The sequence below is a fragment of the Topomyia yanbarensis genome, chromosome 3 (assembly GCF_030247195.1).
Source record: "Topomyia yanbarensis strain Yona2022 chromosome 3, ASM3024719v1, whole genome shotgun sequence".
Classification (NCBI taxonomy): Eukaryota; Metazoa; Arthropoda; class Insecta; order Diptera; family Culicidae; genus Topomyia; species Topomyia yanbarensis.
This window is the reverse complement of record NC_080672.1, coordinates 261767046-261786015: the sequence shown is the minus strand read 5'-3', so window position 1 is coordinate 261786015 and position 18970 is coordinate 261767046.

Here is an 18970-nt window from a genome sequence, read left to right as displayed (position 1 = left end):
TACCCAATCCGTGGTACTTATGGGAGTGTCACTGAGTCGGGGCCTTCCGTTAAGTAAGTACCACATCAACACTTCCTTTCTCATCCCAAGTTACGGTAAAGATGATCGTGGCCCGCAATGGTGGCTCTCAGGCGAAACTCTCGCTTGGACTGGATCAATTGTTATTCCCAAACAATGCTCCTAAAGTAGTCTGGCTGGAAATGAGAGTCACCAGTCTGCAATCTACGAAGTATACCGTGCTTACGCAACGAAACGCATTAATGAGCATGCAACGTGCTTTATACGATGGAAGAGGAAATGTCATTCAGTTTAGTTTCCGAAGTGCGTGCAAAAGAAATTGTTTCTGGACTGATTCGATGCGTACTGCTTACAGACATATGTATTGTATAATTATTTTATTGTGCACTGCCCATATATGCATAAGAGTTCCATATTGAAAACAGCAAGCCAAGAAAAACGGTGTTCAAGATTTACATTTTTCATTGAGCCTTATGGATGGGACAACCATGCTTTGGTATTTTTTTTTATATTTTCCAAACAAACCTGATAATCTTATTTGTGCATTATGATTCAGTGGTGGTACAGAATACAATCCACCGAATATCTCATTTTGACAAAAATCCATGTGGGACTCTTATGATTATATTGGCAGTTCAAGGGTCTTCAAAATTATAGCTGAAACGTTTAATAAAACCCAGCTTACTATTTTCTTTATTTATTATTGTATTGCAATGTTCCAAACATATAATTGCCGGGATGATCCCTATCTGCATCATTCTGAAGACGAAGAAGACTGGTTCGAGCGGACTTGTTGACTAAGTGGCAGCAAGAGTGGGACAACGCGGAGAAAGGAAGGTAGACCCACGGCCTCATCCCAAATGTGTCAGCATGGGTGCATAGGGAGCATAAAGGTGAACTTCCATTTGACGCAGTTTTTGTCCGGACACGGATCCTTCTGGAAGTACCTGCATCGGTTTGCTCATACTTCGTCCCCCTCTGCTCGGAGTGTGTGAACGTGCAAAAGCAGTATGTCCGGCGTGACAGTCAACACTATCATCGAAAAGATGTGACACGATGAGCATATCTGGGATGCTGTCAACATTAACGAGTCCGAGGCCAACAAAGCAACGCCGTCAACTAGAAATCTGCTTTTAAACCACAAATCGGGTTCGGGGAAAAATCCACTGCAGGGGAACTCTCCGGAGAAGATTAGTTCAGCCCCCGGGGACCAGTTGAATAGTACGCGAGGTAGCAGCGGGTTCGGGTTATCGGGGCATTAGCGAATTGGACGCCAAGCTCCACAGGAATTTTCCGAATGACCTCGACACCCTATCGTGTAGCTCGTGAGTAGGCTAGATCCACCGCCGGGGACTTATTGGTGGGGGCGCCAGTGAACCGGAAGCTACGCTCTATCCGGTTTCGATGTACAGACCTCGGTATCTACTGAGTAGGCAAGAAGAAGAAAGGTTCACCGCCAGGAACTACATTTAATAGATTGGTACGAAGCGGGGAGCTGAATGGCTCACGAAAACAAACTTTTGTATAGGGATAAATCGCCGAGGAATTCACAGTCGGGTTGTTTCTAATTGGTGGGGGCTAATGGATTCACAAAACAGACGTCGGTAACGAGAAAAGTGCAGCTGCCGGAGAACTCTCAGTCGGTGTAGGGTAGATTCACCACCGGATAATACCCGAGTAGATATCGATAAAATTGGGACTTAAATGGCTCAAGGTAGCGATTATCAGTGTCGGAAGAAATTCTTCCGCCGTTTGCTGATGGGTTACCCCTCAGGTTTGGGAACAATTTTTCACTAGTGGTCTATTCCCATATACTTGTTCATATCTCAGTGGCGCCATAATTTCAAATGTGGCCACAGTCCCAACTACAAATATATTTAAAATGATCGTTAAAGCGGGCGAAGCATTATTTTCGAGTGTTATGTCTGGTAGTCTGTGGTGTAACTTTCAATCGGAGTAAGGTGAGTTTACCGCTGAGAACTATCCGAGTAGATAATGATAAGGCTGGGAGCTGAATCACTCACGGAAACAGACAGGAGATAAATGGCTCATGGAATCAACAGGTAAATATGGCTCACTGAAGCGAAAATTAAATGTCGACGTAATAGATGGAGACGAAAAGCAAGAAAAGAGTCGAGAACTAAGTGGCTCAAAAGTCAAGCCATATCATGGATCACGTATGATTTCGAGACAGCTGCAGGAAAACTCGTAAGCAAAAGATAGATGTGCGAAGAAAGCACAACAAGGGTACTGCAAAAGGTGCAAAATCAGCTAAGTCGTCAAAAAAAATTTTAGAGGAAAAATAAAATCTCAACGTTCCATGCATTTTAAATACATACGGCTTCTAAAATACCAATCCGATTGCTGAAATTTTAAGTAATTTTTCAAAAGGTCGCAGAAAATTTTTCATGCTTTGCTTCCAAAAAATAAATTCTTCGATTACTGTGTTTTATACAACAAATCTATTCGAGAACAAGTTAAAGGAAACAAATAATTCCGCGCAAAAAAAAATGCGCTTACACTTGTAACGTTTTTTACATAAACCAAAATTTGTTTTGCTGATTTTAATATTTTCTAGGTGCGAAGGACATAATAAATAAATCGTTAATTAGGTGTTAAAAATACACCCCAAAAATATATTTCTAACATGGTGTAAACCAACTTCTACAACTGAAGGGTGGATATTCAAAGTCGCATAACGGCCAATTTTTCAAAATCCGTCTTATTTATTTTTTTGAAACTCTAAGCTGATGCCGTCATTTTGGCCAGAAGCGCAAGCCAAATTCATAAAAGTTTTATTGTGAGAATTTTTCAAAATTTGCAATTTAAACCATTTTGATCCCATTTCTGTCGAGATAAATTTTCCGTCTTGTTTTTGAGGTATACAAAAGTAATTGAATGTTGAAAATCGCCAAATTGTGCATTTGATTATATTTTGGCAATAATTTACAAATACGCCGCGAAAAACAATAAACACCGCTTCAGCGGCACAGAGTAGGGGAAACCGAGGAGAGTTGAAACAGAGGAGAGTTCAAACAAAGACTATTGCTAGCAAAACCATGCCGTTAGGAACTTTGCAACAATGCTTTTTTTTAAAGATATGCGGATGATGTAAAATAAAAGTATTTTGGATAGATATCTAAGGGCATGGTTTCTCTAGCGATGGGCTTTGTTTGAACTCTCTTATATTTAAACTTTCCTCGGTTGCCCCTACACGACGCACAGTGGCTGAAGGCTGGCCAAAACCTCAAAAATTTATTTTTGAAATATTAATATTTTATATTTTTACCAAATTTCTCATGTATTGAATGATGTATATTCAAAATTTTATGATCATTGGATAAGAACACGATTTTTAACATCAGTTTAAACGTAGCAAAGTCCGGATTTTTTCATGATTTTCATATCCGAAACCACTGTTGCTCTGTTCACTTCAAATGCATGTTGTTCTTTTGATTTTGGTCCGATTTTAGCACAACTAGTTTCATTGTGTAGGGGAACGAAAGAACTTGGTTAGTGAATAAAATACATTTGGTAAATTTGCTGGGAACTATAACTTTTTAGTTTAAATATGTTTGAGGTGGTCAGATCAAAAATACTTTTTTCACTAATGTAATCTGTACAAATTTCGGAATCATTTCGGAACGGTCACATAGTATACATTCTATGCGAAATAACCTCTACTTTTCGAATATCATGGTCTAGTTCTGCGCCTAGGTGCGCAAAATTTTTAAGGAGATTTTGAAGCTTTGTTGCTGATATGGAGGCGCATGGTGTTTTGTGTAAAATAGTTAGACAATCTACAGTAAACCAACACGTTATACAATGGATTTAAAGTAGTGTTCTTCATTTTTTATGATATTGCTGACATTGGTGAACAGTAACGGAAAATCTATCATGAAAACGGGATCATAGTTATAAGAAAGGTTCAATGACACTGTATGGAAAAATGCATTTAATATTTTACGACTTTTGACTTTAAAAATGAGCTCAGCACCTCAAAATTAGCTGAAATTGTGATTTTCAGCCAAATTAGGTAACATTTGAGGTTTAGTCCGACTTTTGTTTGAAGACCCGCCACTGTGCGACGGCTTGGGGAAAACGCATTCCACCAAAGTGATTTCCAACGACCTAAATAGCTTTCTCGTCTTATCGGCAAAGTAGTACCAAGAGCAGCTCGTTTTATCGACAATCTCGAAATATCGACCAACTAGCTCACGAAAACAAATACATAATAATCTGTGCATGCTTTATGTTATTTATTATGTGAGCATTTATTGGAGCATCTTGATTATAGAAATGCCAAAAATGATTTAAAACCTTCGCAAAGCTTATTTCTTTGGCTTCCATATCGTGATGCTAATGGTTGATATACGGCTTTGAACTACCAGAAAGGTTTCGAGTTAACCCACTTTCCTCAGTTTAAATCGAAATAGTTTCAAACTTTAATAAGTGTCGTATTGCGTCATAATGAACAAACAATCGTGAGTTTTTGTTCTTAATATTAAAAATGAAAAATGAGTGCGTTTTTCTCGACTTTGAATATCCATCCTTGGACTGTGCAAAACTATATTAATTTACCTAAAATATTTTCAAGACGTTTTTGCACAATTTTATCGCCTGTTAATAAATTAAATAAAAAATCATGTAACTCGGTATAGAGGAAATTTCAACGCCAATTTGAAGTGGCTTAAATAAAATTTTTCTGAATTTTGGAACAAACGAGTATTGTCCAAAAATTAAAGCTAAAAAAAATCAATATTTTCTTCCAAAAGTTTAGTTGGTAAAACAATAAATGAGCTGAAATTTCAACTCACAATAAGTATCCATACCAGTAAAAGCAATATAACCTGTATACCCCCAAACATTCCAAATGTGCCAAACTAACTTCCTTCCGAACAGGGCCACAGGAAGTCTCGTCGAGCGTTGACGAAGCGTTCCGCTAGCCCTGCAATGGTTTCGCAAAGGAACGTGGTCAATGAGACAAAGAGGGACAATCAGACACGGTGCATTGTCTGCCATATTGGTCCGAGCCCGGCCGGTTTCTGGCATGTCACCGATGCGTTGCAATTCCGTCGAATCACAGTCGTCGATGGCAAAATAGCGTGAATCATGGACGGATGATCAGCGCAAAAGGGGGGCTTTTGTTCGACCAACGGCGGCTACCGCACTTACTTACCGGTACCTACCACTGCATCGAGCAACTGATGGGGGGAACGCTAGTATCTTGCTCTCACACTCCCCGGCTAGACCGTCGAGCAGACATCCGCCGGTCGTCGTGTGTAATGTGTGATACTCGAGGGCCATTACGAGAATTCTTCATGCGCATTATTCTGCACTAGTATGAGTGCACAAAAGCCAAGTGGCGTTCATATTTTTCACTCACCTTTCCATTATTATTTCGTTTGAGGTTAGGTTTGTTGACCTTCTTTTGTAGCGTTTTTTTCATTTAACGTATTTTTTGTTTTGTTTTTAGCCTCTGTTGTTGCAGGCGTCATTCGTACATCAGCATGTCCGTGTCAGTGTCCATCGTTAGCAGCGTTAGTGCCCACCCCTTTACAGCCCACTTCGATTATGACGAGGATGAATGACGGAACGGTGCACAGTGGCGGGTCTTCAAACAAAAGTCGGACAAAACCTCAAATGTTACCTAATTTGGCTGAAAATCACAATTTAAGCTAATTTTGAGGTGCTGAGCTCATTTTTGATGTCAAAAGTCGTAAAATATTCATTGCATTTTTCCATACAGTGTCATTGAACCTTTCTTATAAATATGATACCGTTTTCATGATAGATTTTCCGTTACTGTTCACCAATGTCAGCAATATCATAAAAAATGAAGAACACTACATTGAAACCATTGTATAACGTGTTGGTTTACTGTAAATTGTCTAACTTTTTACACAAAACACCATGCGCCTCCATACCAGCAACAAAGCTTACAAATCTCCTTAAACCTTTTTGCGCACCTAGGCGCAGAACGAGACCATGATATTCGAAAAGTAGAGGTTATTTCCCATAGAATGTATACTATGTGACCGTTCCGAAATGATTCCGAAATTTGTACAGAATACATTAGTGAAATAAGTATTTTTGGTCTGACCACCTCAAACATATTTAAACTAAAAGGTCATAGTTCCAAGCAAATTTACCTATTGTATTTTATTTACTAACCAAGTTCTTTCGTTCCTCTACACAATGAAACTAGTTGTGCTGAAATCGGACCAAAATCAAAAGGGCAACATGCATTTGAAGTGAACAGAGCAATGGTGGTTTCGGAAATGAAAATCATTAAAAAGTCCGGACTTTGCTACGTTTAAACTCATGTTAAAAATCGTGTTCTTATCCAATGATCATAAGATTTTGAATATGCATCATTCAATACATGATTATTTTACAAATTTAGGAAAAATTTAAAAAAAATTTAGGAAGGAAAAGGAATTTAGGAAAAATATGAAATATCAATATTTCAAAAATATTTTTTTGAGGTTTTGGCCAGCCCCCAGCCACTGTGCGGTGTGACCAAGCATAGCCCGATCTGACCCCAGTATGTTGTCGTATTTGAACAACCAAAAGGTAGAAATTATAAAATAGTAACTAGGTACATTGTAACTTTGCTATACAATGAAAAATTCAATAGTTTATGCGTAAATTCTCGATAGTATTTTGGTAGTCACACGGAATAGCTGCGTTTGGAAAATGTTCATTAGGTCGTAGGTAACAATGAGAGATTCTGTTTGTCTCTCTTTTGTTCATTACTGGGTCGCTTCACAATTTTCATTTTAACTCTTATTATAATTCTTTTTATTTGTTTAAAAAAAAAGTCTCTTAAACATATCGTCGGCTTTCGATATGTGTTGAAAAATTAGTGGACAGTTTTGCAATGACGTCGTAATAATCGAAAGAGAAAATAAACAAAGAGAGGCTTTCAAAGTTACTTAGGTCCTACTGAAAGGTGGCTTAGTTTAAAATATTCGTTATGAAACATACCTCAAAAAAAAATTTTTGCTTCCGTAAAATTCTCGATAAACTTATGATTAAGGCGTATAAGCCAACTGTCAAAATTCACTTTGAGTGGAAATTCCAAAAAAAAAAAACGCTATTAACCGAACACAGTTCACAGAAATCAACAGAAGAGAAATATCTGTTATCAACTGCTGTGTTTGCACTTTGCTATATTTCTCCCTAAAAGGGAAGAAATGAGTAAATTTTATAAATTTTATAAATTTTATAAATTTTATAAATTTTATAAATTTTATAAATTTTATAAATTTTATAAATTTTATAAATTTTATAAATTTTATAAATTTTATAAATTTTATAAATTTTATAAATTTTATAAATTTTATAAATTTTATAAATTTTATAAATTTTATAAATTTTATAAATTTTATAAATTTTATAAATTTTATAAATTTTATAAATTTTATAAATTTTATAAATTTTATAAATTTTATAAATTTTACAAAATTTATAAATTTTATAACTGGTGAGTTTTTGCATGATCTCACCGGAATTTTTTTCTGTTTTTGTTATGTAACTTATGTATTCTGCAAATGTTCGAAGCAAATAATTTTGTTAAGGTAGAGGATTTAATTTTAGCTTTTCCAAATAATTTATTATTATATCGAGCACAATGTGTAATAATTTCAGAATGTAACTCAAGGTATTTTACGAGATATTTCAGTTATAACAGACCTATCCTTGGGCGTTTAGTGTAAAATTGCCTTGTTTTAAGTTTATAACTGTAATATCTCGCAAAGTATTTTGATATCCACTCCCAAATTTTTACAGAATCTTTTAACATGATTCTTAATATTTAAAAAAAAAAAGTAAAAAAATGGTACAACTTTATAAAAATAAAATTTGTTTTTAATTATTGCATATTTTTAAGTTATACGACAACAATTTTTTTTGTTATTTTTTCCGGTAAGCTCATTTGAAAACGGAACATTTTGTTTAATATTTTTTTTCCATATGTCGAATCGTTTCCGAGTCATCAGTGATTGAAAAATATTCGATTTTATAAACTTCAAAAGCTCAAAAACTAATAACTTGAAAAATATACATTCAGCCAACACAAAAAATACGTGTCGACTACTTTTAGCTAAAGAATGCAAGAAAATTTTTTGGAAAAAATTAAAATTTTGATTGTTAATTTGATGTGGAATGACTTATAAGCTAAAGTGTATTTATAGTATTTATATTCAATAAACTACCCCCCTCCTAGTTTTAATAATTGAAACCCATGTATATTGAAATGTAGGCCCCATTTCCTGACTCAGTCGCCACCAGACAGTTGGCAGTGAAGGAGCTATGGAGGGTCTGCCCTCAAAGCCTATCGGAAGAAGCTAACGACAAATCCAGCCGTTGATGGAATTTTATATAGGAAATGGGGCAAACAGTGATAATAAATATCTCCAGCCTTGAGCGCAGTCCACTGCACTTAAAAATAGATAACGAGAGAGATTTGGCCCGATCGGTGCGAGGGAGAGGTGACGATCTGCTTATAGGAGACATTGGGGGTCGATGGGTCAATTAGGAGGTATTGGAGGCTGCAGCGGTGATCACAAAAACTGTTGGGAATATGTGATGACATCATCACAGTTCCTCGATGGCGGAGTGGTTAACGCGCCCAACTAGAGACTGGGAGATCGCAGGTTCGATTCCGGCTTGAGGACATATCTTTTCTCAGTGTTTTCAATAAAGGTGAGTTTTCACCGTTTCTTCATTCTCACTGTTCCGGTCATTCTTTATCTGTCTGTTTTCCAGTGGACACGTTCATAAAGAATCCTCAAGAGAGGAAAAAACAAAGGCTCACATCCAAACAAGTAATATATTGATATCCAGGCGAGTTCCTGGAGAGGGTTCCTGCTGGAACCGATTCGAAAGTGGCCAATCACTTTTTTTTTTCAATAGTGGCCATATGCATATCAAACTGATTTGTTTTTTGAGTCAGACTCCTAAAAAGACATTTAAAAGTGATTTTGAGACCACTGGCCATCCGTTCCGAATATCTCCGGGGGGACCCTACAAAACCAATACAAAACCATACAAATACTGCCAATATAGGTATCAACCTTCATGATTTTCAAAGACAAACCCAGAAATAGTCATTGTCAGTAATTTCGGAAACACCTGCAATTCTGTGGATAGTTCCGGATATCTCCGGGGGAAACCTAGTACTGGCCAGGCACAAAACCATACGAATACTGCCTACTTATGCCTACAATACTTATGCATTTTTTTGGTCTAAGTCCAATGGTATATAATGTCTATAATCAGGGCTGCACCAATATCATTAATTGTTACCAAATTGATAACGTTTAATTAGGTATACGTTGTTGTAAAAGGAAGCTGGTGTCATTTTTACCCGATCTAACCTAGTGACCCACCAAAATAACTCCGGCCATGTAGACATTTCTAGCAATTTCAATCAATAAATCAAAACTGGAAATTCGTATGAGTCCAAAAAAGTCAGAAATAAGTCGATACCTTTAACCTTCCCGAACTCGCGCGAATGGATCCCCGAATGAGCAGCCGCGGGTGCTGAAAGAAGATTTCGAGTTTCTGAAGGTGTTGCACAAAATACAACGGCGCGAGTGCCGAAGGGTTAAAAACGAATGAATGGCACCAGTTTGATTTTTTTTATTTCACTCAGGCCGACATGGGTTAAGGTAGTCTAAAATTTGTCATTTATTTAAAGATCGCAGAAAAAGTACTATTTAGTTTTTAAAGGCTTTGAAAAATTTATATTATAAGTACGGGGGGGGGGTACTTCTAAAAAAATTAAAATGAGAAATGTAAAAATCCCCACCTTCAAGCTGTATTGGTACCGTGCCTTTTCAAATAAACAGACTGAATAAAAAATCAGTTTACCATGCACATCTGCTCCTAATCAGGTCAAAAGTTCGCTCGGATAGTTTATCCATGACAACAAAACTAAATAGATGTGAAAATTGTCACATACTCGCTCAATATTATTCTAGACAATTTTTCAATTACCATAATTAGATCTAATCATTTCATGAAAATAGATCCTAATTGCTAGAATTGTATCCCATTGAAATGTGCAAGAAAAAATGCATAACTAACGTGCATATTCCGCGACGGGACACCCATTCAGGGGTATTTGCACGCGTTAAACAGTGTTTATTTGAAGCAAATGGGGAAACTTTAATAAAAATTACATAACGGTAATTTGATTCTGCCACACCTGCCCGGGGAGGGGATCCTATTCAGAAGCAAATCAGCCGGCATCAGCGGATGCAATTTTGACGCAGTTCATTCCGATTGCCATGATAGAAATTTTTATCGGCCAATAAATCGTATAAAATGATTAGTGCGTGTAACGACAATCAAATTCAGCCGATATTTGTTCCACGGTTCCTAATTCGATCGCGGGTTTACATTTTTTATTGCCAGTGCAAATCCGGCAAGTATAGTTCAACCTAGGCATGCTTTTCCAAACGTTGCGTCCCCGCTTAGCAATGGGAAATATGAACAATAAGCAGAAGTTATTACACTTCCTTTGCTAAAACAAACGAGCCACGAACGCCCGCTTAGTTCTGCTGCGGTCGAAACGCCAAAAAGTCAAAAGTGCCTCAAGTGGAAATCCCGTCTCATTGTTATTCACCGGGGGATCCGATTCCGGCTAATCCAAACAAAGGCAACAGGTTCAAGCCCGTAAAGAACCCGCGCCGTCGTCGTCGTCGTCGGTCGTCGTCATCCATGACTTGAACAAGAAACGGTTTTTTGGTCAGTCGGCGGCGGGTTCATATATAACTCCTGCTCAGGGCAAGGGGCTGTCATATAGCGTCATGTGTGCATATTTGAACTTACTTTTCATATTTGTAACGTGCCTCGCGGCTGATGCATACCGAACATGGATTGGTTTCTTTTTTCGGTTGCCACATTAAAGCGATGAACATACGTCATCAACTCTGTTTTTGCAGACCTATTAAATCAACGTAACTTTGCTTGGACAATTTTATAGGATTGTACCAAAATTTGAGCCGGAAGAGTTTTGCTGTAATTGTTTTATTCTTAAAGGTTGTAGAAAGTTTCAATTAGCTAAAATTTAGATTTACTTGATGCCCGGCTATTTAAGTTATCGTACTTGGTACTACAGAAAAGACTTTAAAGTTCAACTGAGAAAGTCATCTTTGAAAACGTAAAAAGCAGTTTTTTCCCCACCGTTTGCAAAATGTTCATGAAAATCTATTGGTAGTGAATTACTGATGCCCCGAGTACTATGATTGATTTTCATAAGGATTGTGGGTAGCGAAAAAACTGCTTTTTTCGTTTTTAAAGATTGCCTCATTTTGAGACATTCTCAGTTGAACTTCAATTGAATTGTTTTCAGACTACTTCATGCTGACAATTTGCTGTGATAAAATCGCCCTGATCTTAGCTACTGATCAAGCAGTAGAAAGCAATCTAGTTCTCGAATTAATGAAATGTGCATACTTAACAAGAGCACTAACCATAGAGTGTCCAGCTCATAGGTATGTGCCGTTTTTCAAGCGATAGTAAGTTAAAGCTACTTTACACACATCGTTCAATATTTTATTACATTTCATCAAATAACCACCTTCAACTGAGCACAACCGTACGGCTTGGACCGTATCCTGCAGTTGGTATTCGGTTCATAAACTGGCAATAAAACCCACATTACCTGGCTGCTGTGACCGCAGGTAATAAAACTCGATGCGCTCTGCCCGCGATCCATTCGAAAGGGCTCCCTTCTTCCTTGGAGCTCACGCAGTCAGGTGTGTATCGGAGGCACGTTTATTACGCGGCGGCTAGGCTAGGCGCACTAATTTGCACCCACATGCCGGGTGCGCGCGCGTTTGTGTGCGTGTGTGTGGGTTGGTGAGTGCCAAGTAGAAGACTGGTATGATGTGTGAAGACGGCCCATTATTATTGGCCACAATAGAGCGCGAAACCAATCGCTGCCAGGGAGAGCCTTCATTCCAACTCACGTACTTTCAATATAATGTTTTTATTGCAACAATCACCGGCGCTGGATGGATGGATGGCTGACTGGAATGGCTATAGAGAGCCTACTGGGTGCGGTGGCCGCGATAGCGATCAGAAACGCACCAATTTCTTCCGTTGCGCCTTCAATATAATACCGTCTCAAGACCAGCTTTGCGGTCAGTGGCAGTACGTGTCTGCGCAAATTTAACGCAAACTCTGAGATTTCTTTTTACTATTGCGTGAAAATGTAACCGGATAGTAGCGGGTCTTTTGCAGCAAATTTAAGTTTGATTTTTTTCAAATATTAGGGGTGGGTAATTTATGGATATTAACACGATGGTGACGCAACTACTGGTTGACATAGGTGAATCATATATGTAACTGTCCGTTGAAACTAAATAGTTTAGCACACGCAGGAAAATCCTAGGAAATAATTCCTTTGATATTTCTCTCTAAGTCATCGTAAATTAAATTAAACACACATGTAACGAAATCAAAAAATCTAAGCAAATTTCAATCTGACGTTGTATCACAAGTAGCAACAGAATATTTTTTGACGTAAATGCCAATACCTTATTTGACTTTTTAATGGTATCCAACAAGAAAAAAGTTCGAAATGGTGAGCTAAATGAAAGCAATTATGTGTAAACAATCCCCCCAGAGGTAGGATTAGAACCTGCAACCTTTGGGACTCCAGCCCAATGCACAAATCCTTATGCTTTGCTTATGGCTATTTAGATCTATTGAAAGTCTTGAAAAATAAGGAAAAACGATTTTAAAAAGGATTGATTTTCTTTACAAAGGGGTTTTAGGGTCATTTGTCTCCTTTTCGGGTTGGAAAAATCTTTTTAGAAAAAATTCTAACCCTATGTGCGGATTCGGAATCAAACCCAGGTGAGTGGCGTACATGGCAGTCGATTTATCAACTACGCTCGATTGCCTTGTATGCAGCGCACCAGGGTTCGAGTCCCAACCCCGCACATAGGGTTAGAAATTTTTCATTAGAGATTTTCCTAACCCGAAGAGGCGAATGACCTTAAGGTTAAAACCTCTATGATCGAAATAAAAAAAAAAACTATAATTCAATCCTTGGTTAACAACTTTGTCGAAGACGGAAACTAGCTACGAGTTTTCAAAAAATAGTTGTAACTTATAACGATTTTAAAACTTATGGTTCAATCCAAATGCAGAAATTAAATATTTTTTCCAACACTGCCAGTGCACCACCGACACCGACATTTAAAATTGAAATGAATAAGAATATATTCATCGCAGAGACTTGGTACCCTTGAATGAAATATTCAGAATGAATTGCTGAATAACATAGACGTAGTTAGAAAATGCAAATAGGAGGGGGAGGGCTTGTATATTCCCCAGTTCCTTTTTTGGATTGACAAAAATCATTACGTCCTTGTAAATGTAAACGACTGAACTTTTTTAATATTTTGAAAGACCCTAATATAATTCATACTACAATCGTTGCTGTGGGAAGTAGCATTTATAACATTTAGGATTTACACCTAAAAACTTATGTGTTGCTTTTGTTTGAGGCTAAAACTAACTTAGTTCTGCAAATCGTCTTTGGTTGTAACCTTAAGTATATTTCAGTTTTTCTAACATCACCACTGTTTTGCCTTAACCTAACTCAATTTCATCAAAAATGTTTGCTTAAAGTAACTAAAAAAAGTCAGTAGAAACAATTGCGAGATTTCAAGGAATCTATGGATATGCATTTTTTAAATTCTGACTCCGAAGGCTAAGAAATAAGTTTTTAAAATATGTATAACTTATAAACCGTTGTACCATTTTAAATGAGATAACAGCAGAGCCTTTAAATAGTAGCACTCAAACATGTAAGATTAATTTTAATTCGGCGATATAAACCTACGTTGAAGATGTACTCCTTATGTTACGCTAAACTATCTAAAAAGGGGACTGGGGAGAACACAAGCCACCCGTCTTATTTTCATTTTCTGGCTACGTCTATGTTCTTCATCAATTCATCCTGAACGTTTCATTCAAAGGTATTAAGTCTCTGCGATGATTATATTCTCATTTATTTAAGTTTAATGTATCGGTGTCGGTGGTGTACTGACAGTGTTGGAAGAAGAAATAATAAATTTCTGCATTTGGATTGAACCATAAGTTTTAAAATTGTTTTAACTATTTTTTGAAAACTCGTAGCTTGTTACTGGTTTTTCATATTGAGTGAACTAGCTATCTTTATTAACGTTTATTAATATAAAAATCCCATACAAACTTTGAACGCGCTGCACAAACCCAGGGAGCAACCGATCGCTCCTAATTTTTGCACAGGTATATGGGACCACAAAAAGAACTCAAAGAGTGCTATGCTGGAAAATGTCGTATGTCGGGCCACTCTACAGCACATATATGGTTTATTTTAGGGGGATTAATACAAAGAGACTACTGATCTTGCGCATGGTGTTGTTGAATTCATTCTGTTCTTTCTCCAGTAGGCCTATCGATTAAACCTCATGTTTCTCAATGCTCTCTTTCCGGAACTACCGTCGGGAGGGATTTTGCTCTTGTACCTCGTCGTTCCCTGATCACCTTGGCTCATTTGCGTTCAATGAAACCATATACTTCCGCCCTCAGTTTGTTACTTTAAGTCATCTACTCGGATAGCCTGCAGCAGAGAATCTACCCTACTTCGACTGAGAGTTTCTCGGCTGTGGACTTTCTTCTAGCACCGGATTCCCATTTTCTCATCCTTGCTCGTTCTTGTTTTTCTCTCATTTGCTGTTCGATCCGTATTACTACCGACTGTCGTTAATGTCGAAACTTGTCGAAACATGAACCGATCCGGAGATGACGCCTAATTTGACTTTCAACCACCCTCGTAGGGTTTTCTGACCGACTTGGTACTTACTAGTTCATATTCTTCGATAACTAACTTCCTATTCGTTTCGCCACATTCGCTGAAGTTTCGACAGTATTGGTGTCATGGCTCTACTGACGGCATTCCATGTGCCTTTGTCTCGACACCTCTAAGCCGCGATTTACTTTACGCTGAACGAAAGCACGGCAGACAAAAGTCAAAAGCTCCGTCGTTTTCTTGACATTTACACACTCTGGAGGGGTGATACCGCGTGTCCGAATTGATTAGGGTACTGTTTAAAACATCCATGACCAGACAGGAACGGCACCAGCTAGAGGATTATTTCTTCATTTTCCTTATCTGCCCAGATCGGAAGAACTAGCATGAGTCTGTGAGTCTGTCCTTTTTCCGTTGAATCCCAATCTTACTGCCATTTGGCTATTGAGTCAGTTCTCAGTGTTTTCCGTATTCTCCCTGGTGACCTACCGCTCATAACATTCGCTCATAACATTCAATTAGAGTGATGCCTATTGGGATCATTCCATAGGCATCACTCTAATTGAGCGACGACTATCTCAGTACGCGCTCCCTACTCACATTTCCATGAGCCTGCACGTACTATTCAGTTTTCTTTGATTCGACTGTGTGACCAGTGCAAAAACTCCAACAGAACCAGAAGATGACTCTTGGTCCGGAGCTGTACGGCTTGTTCTGGGAATAGTCAAGATGGATATTGAACCTCTGTCATCAAACCTCACAACCGGTTGTTTCAGCGCCCGCTTTGGAACTATTTTATGTCCCCCGACAGCGATTTCTGATCGCTGCTGCACTGCGTGGTTGCTGATCAGTAGCTTCTCCGTTTGGCGGTGGGTTATCTGCACTTCACTCCTTGCGCTCAATTTCCAATGATGTCAATTACCTCAATCGACAATATTTCCACCTCTATGGGCGTCTCTTTCAGTACCATTTTTACGCTACCGTCCTTGAATCCAACGATCTCTACATGTCTAGACAGCTTAAGCGTCAGCACGTCGTTATACACCTTGTTCTAGAGCGTTGGGTGAGGGACGGAGCCTTGTGGGACTCCTTCCGTAATTCTAACCGACTTTGTCTCGATTGTCTCGTATACTAGAACTCGGTTCTGGAAATAACTTCAATGTTCTACACAGGGAGCTAGAGACTCTCATTTAGTGCAGAGATTCAGCAATGGTTTCCCAGCTCGCGCTATTGAACGCGTTCTTGACGTCTATCGTTATCACGGTACAATATAGATTTCTTCTTCTTTTCTGTTTGAGCGCCGTGTTGGCTATTCTGCTCACTGTTTGGATAGCATGCGCTGTATACTTGCATCTCCAGAATCTGAACTGGTTTTTTGACAACCCGTAATCGCTCTCCATAAATATTGTCAGCCTGTTTCCTGAGCGTCTCTAGTAGGAATATTAGTACATACGACGACGGGTTCTCGGCAGGTTTGCATGGTTTTGGCAGTAGCACTTGAATCTTCCATTTGCTAGAAAAGTGACTTTTGTCTAGAAACAGACACGTTTCCAAACAAATCCGGGAATGCCTGAATTGCCGTTCTCCAGGCGACGTTAGTGATTCCATATGGTCTCCGCGCTTTCTTCACCATGTGACCTTTCGCCACTACTATAAGTTCCTTGTTGGAGACTTGTATCTTTTCGGAGTTGTCCAGCTCGGTATGTGTTGCCATACAAGTTGGCACCAGAACATTGAAACAACTCTTTAAAGCAAGTCAATTTGCTTTACTTTATCCCACCTTTTAGTATGGACCTTGCGGTGCGGAAAAACTACTTTGCTTCACTTTTTTTGCTTTAGTGATAGCTCTCTGAGCGTGTTTTCTGGCTTTGAGCCAACTAGCGTGAAGGGTACCGAGCTGCTCGTTACACCAGTACTCCAGGCGTCGTTTGTTAATCGGCTCCAGGTTTCTTGGTGTAGTGGTGTCTCGTGCACCCGGTAGCGTTTCCGTCAATTCACCCGCGTTCAAGTCAAAAGCGTTGCTCGCTGCACGAAGTGCTTTCACAATCACAATCCTTGTCAAATGTTAATGACCATTCACCATGTTTGGGACAGACTACAAAAGCGAACGTCGAAGATGGATTTTCCACCGTTGAATAGTGATGCTGGGACCCATATTGCATAAAATAGCGTCCAGCTTGACTAGAGTTCCTAGCAGGTATTAATATTGGTACGTCTGCTTCCCCTCTCCGCAGCCCAAGTATTTCTGTAGGGATATTTGCCCAGCACGTATATTGCGGTCATTCCTCCTCTATCCGCTGTCCAGTCCGCAATGATTGCAATGTCGCACTTGGTTTCTGTTGTCGATTGCCACAACAGTTGCTGTGCAGTGTCGTAATGATTGAGGTTGACTTGGGTCACCTCCATTAATTCTGGCTCTCCAATGCTTTCTTGCACGATGGGCATATGAATCCTCCCGTCATGTAGTTCTACCCACCATCATTTAAGCAGAGCATGTATTCGATTGCTTTGTGCAGCTTCCTGCAATGTGTCTCTTCTTCCCGCATTGTCTCCCTAGGTCACATATTTCCGGGCCTTTGCCGTTTCTCGCCTTAATCCAGTTATTTCATACCTTGCGACTTTTAGATGAGTGTCTTGAACGCTAAGTTTTTGACCGTTGGGTCTTTCTTCAGTTCGAAGAGCATCTTGCTTCTCTAATTGCGGCAAGTTTTCATTGCATTCTCCTCCACCTCCTCCTCCAATTTCGGATCGATTGTCACTTTCCAAAGAAACTCAGCATGGGGGAGCCCGGGGCTAGTTGGCAGTTGGGGTAAGTTGGCGGAATCCATTTTTCTCTGTTTCTATTAGACATATAGCGCTGCCTCTTCTTGTGTACCTCAAGTTATGGGAATCCCGTTATCCAATGTGGTTTTGTTGCAAATCGATTTGTTTGGTGGAAGCTCTGTGTTATATTGTGTTTTCGAGCATAACAAGTAAATTTTCAAAATTTTAAATACTTTGCGTTATTTAGGGTTATTTTCAATCTATTTTCCGAATGATTTTATTTTTCGAGAGCGCGTGAAAAGAGCTTTCAGTATCCGTATAAATATTTCATCTATCCATAAACAAAAGTTATTTTTTAAAAAGTTTTTAATAGTTAATGCGGTTGGGGTAAGCTGGCGGTGCTGCACGCGGGGCAAGTTGGCAGTACTATTTACTGTGCAAAAAAGTCATCAATATTTTTAAATTTTTGGATTTCACTCCAAAGTAACAAAATATTTTTCTTGTGTATCTCGCCAATGTAGGAGACATTTATTCTGGTCAATTTCATGAATAATTTCGAAAACTTGCTTTTGAATAGGGAGTATGCGTCTAACCTCGAAGAAGAAAGTAGAAGATATCTACATTCATCAAGAAATACATGATTTGATAGGCGATTTGCTCGTGTAGAACGAATGTCAATGTGTAGAACAGTCAATGGGTAGGTGTACTTGAAAAAATGCCACGAAAAGCATCTAATTCCACTTCTCAGATCAGGAATCAGTAGTGAAGAAAAAGAACCCAAATCTGTGAATCTGTGTTTTGATTACGAGACAATGCGGTTTCGGTAACATCCGAGTGTGGAGATTTCGCGCACGTGATTTACCAACTGTATTTTGCCGTTCGTCGCTAGTTAGCGCCTTTTCGACTTTGTACGTTTGTAGTCCCTTCACGTTTTTTTGCATCTTTCCCAAAAGCTTTGCTTAATTGCAATTTTTTCGCCACGTCTCTCACCGAACTCTTGGGATTCCTCTTGAAAGCTTCGAGTACGCGCTTGCGATCCTTTTCACTATACGGAGATCCATTTTAGCCACTTGTTTCCTCATAGGGCCAAACGTTCATTTTAGCGTTTCAAAAACCGACTTACCGTAGATTGGTGGACCATTCCCAACTCCTAGCTAATGGTACAGTGAAAAAGATCTGGATTTTCTAAGAACGCGTGAAAAAATTTTTTTACGCCGCTGATGTTCTTCCTACAGCATTCTTGCAATGTTCGTACAAATGCTAGTGAAACTTACACATTAAAAACAATACGCATTGAACTAATTGCATCCAAAATTTCAATCGAAAATACCCAATGGAAAAAATTTACATCAATTTGAAAGTGATGCA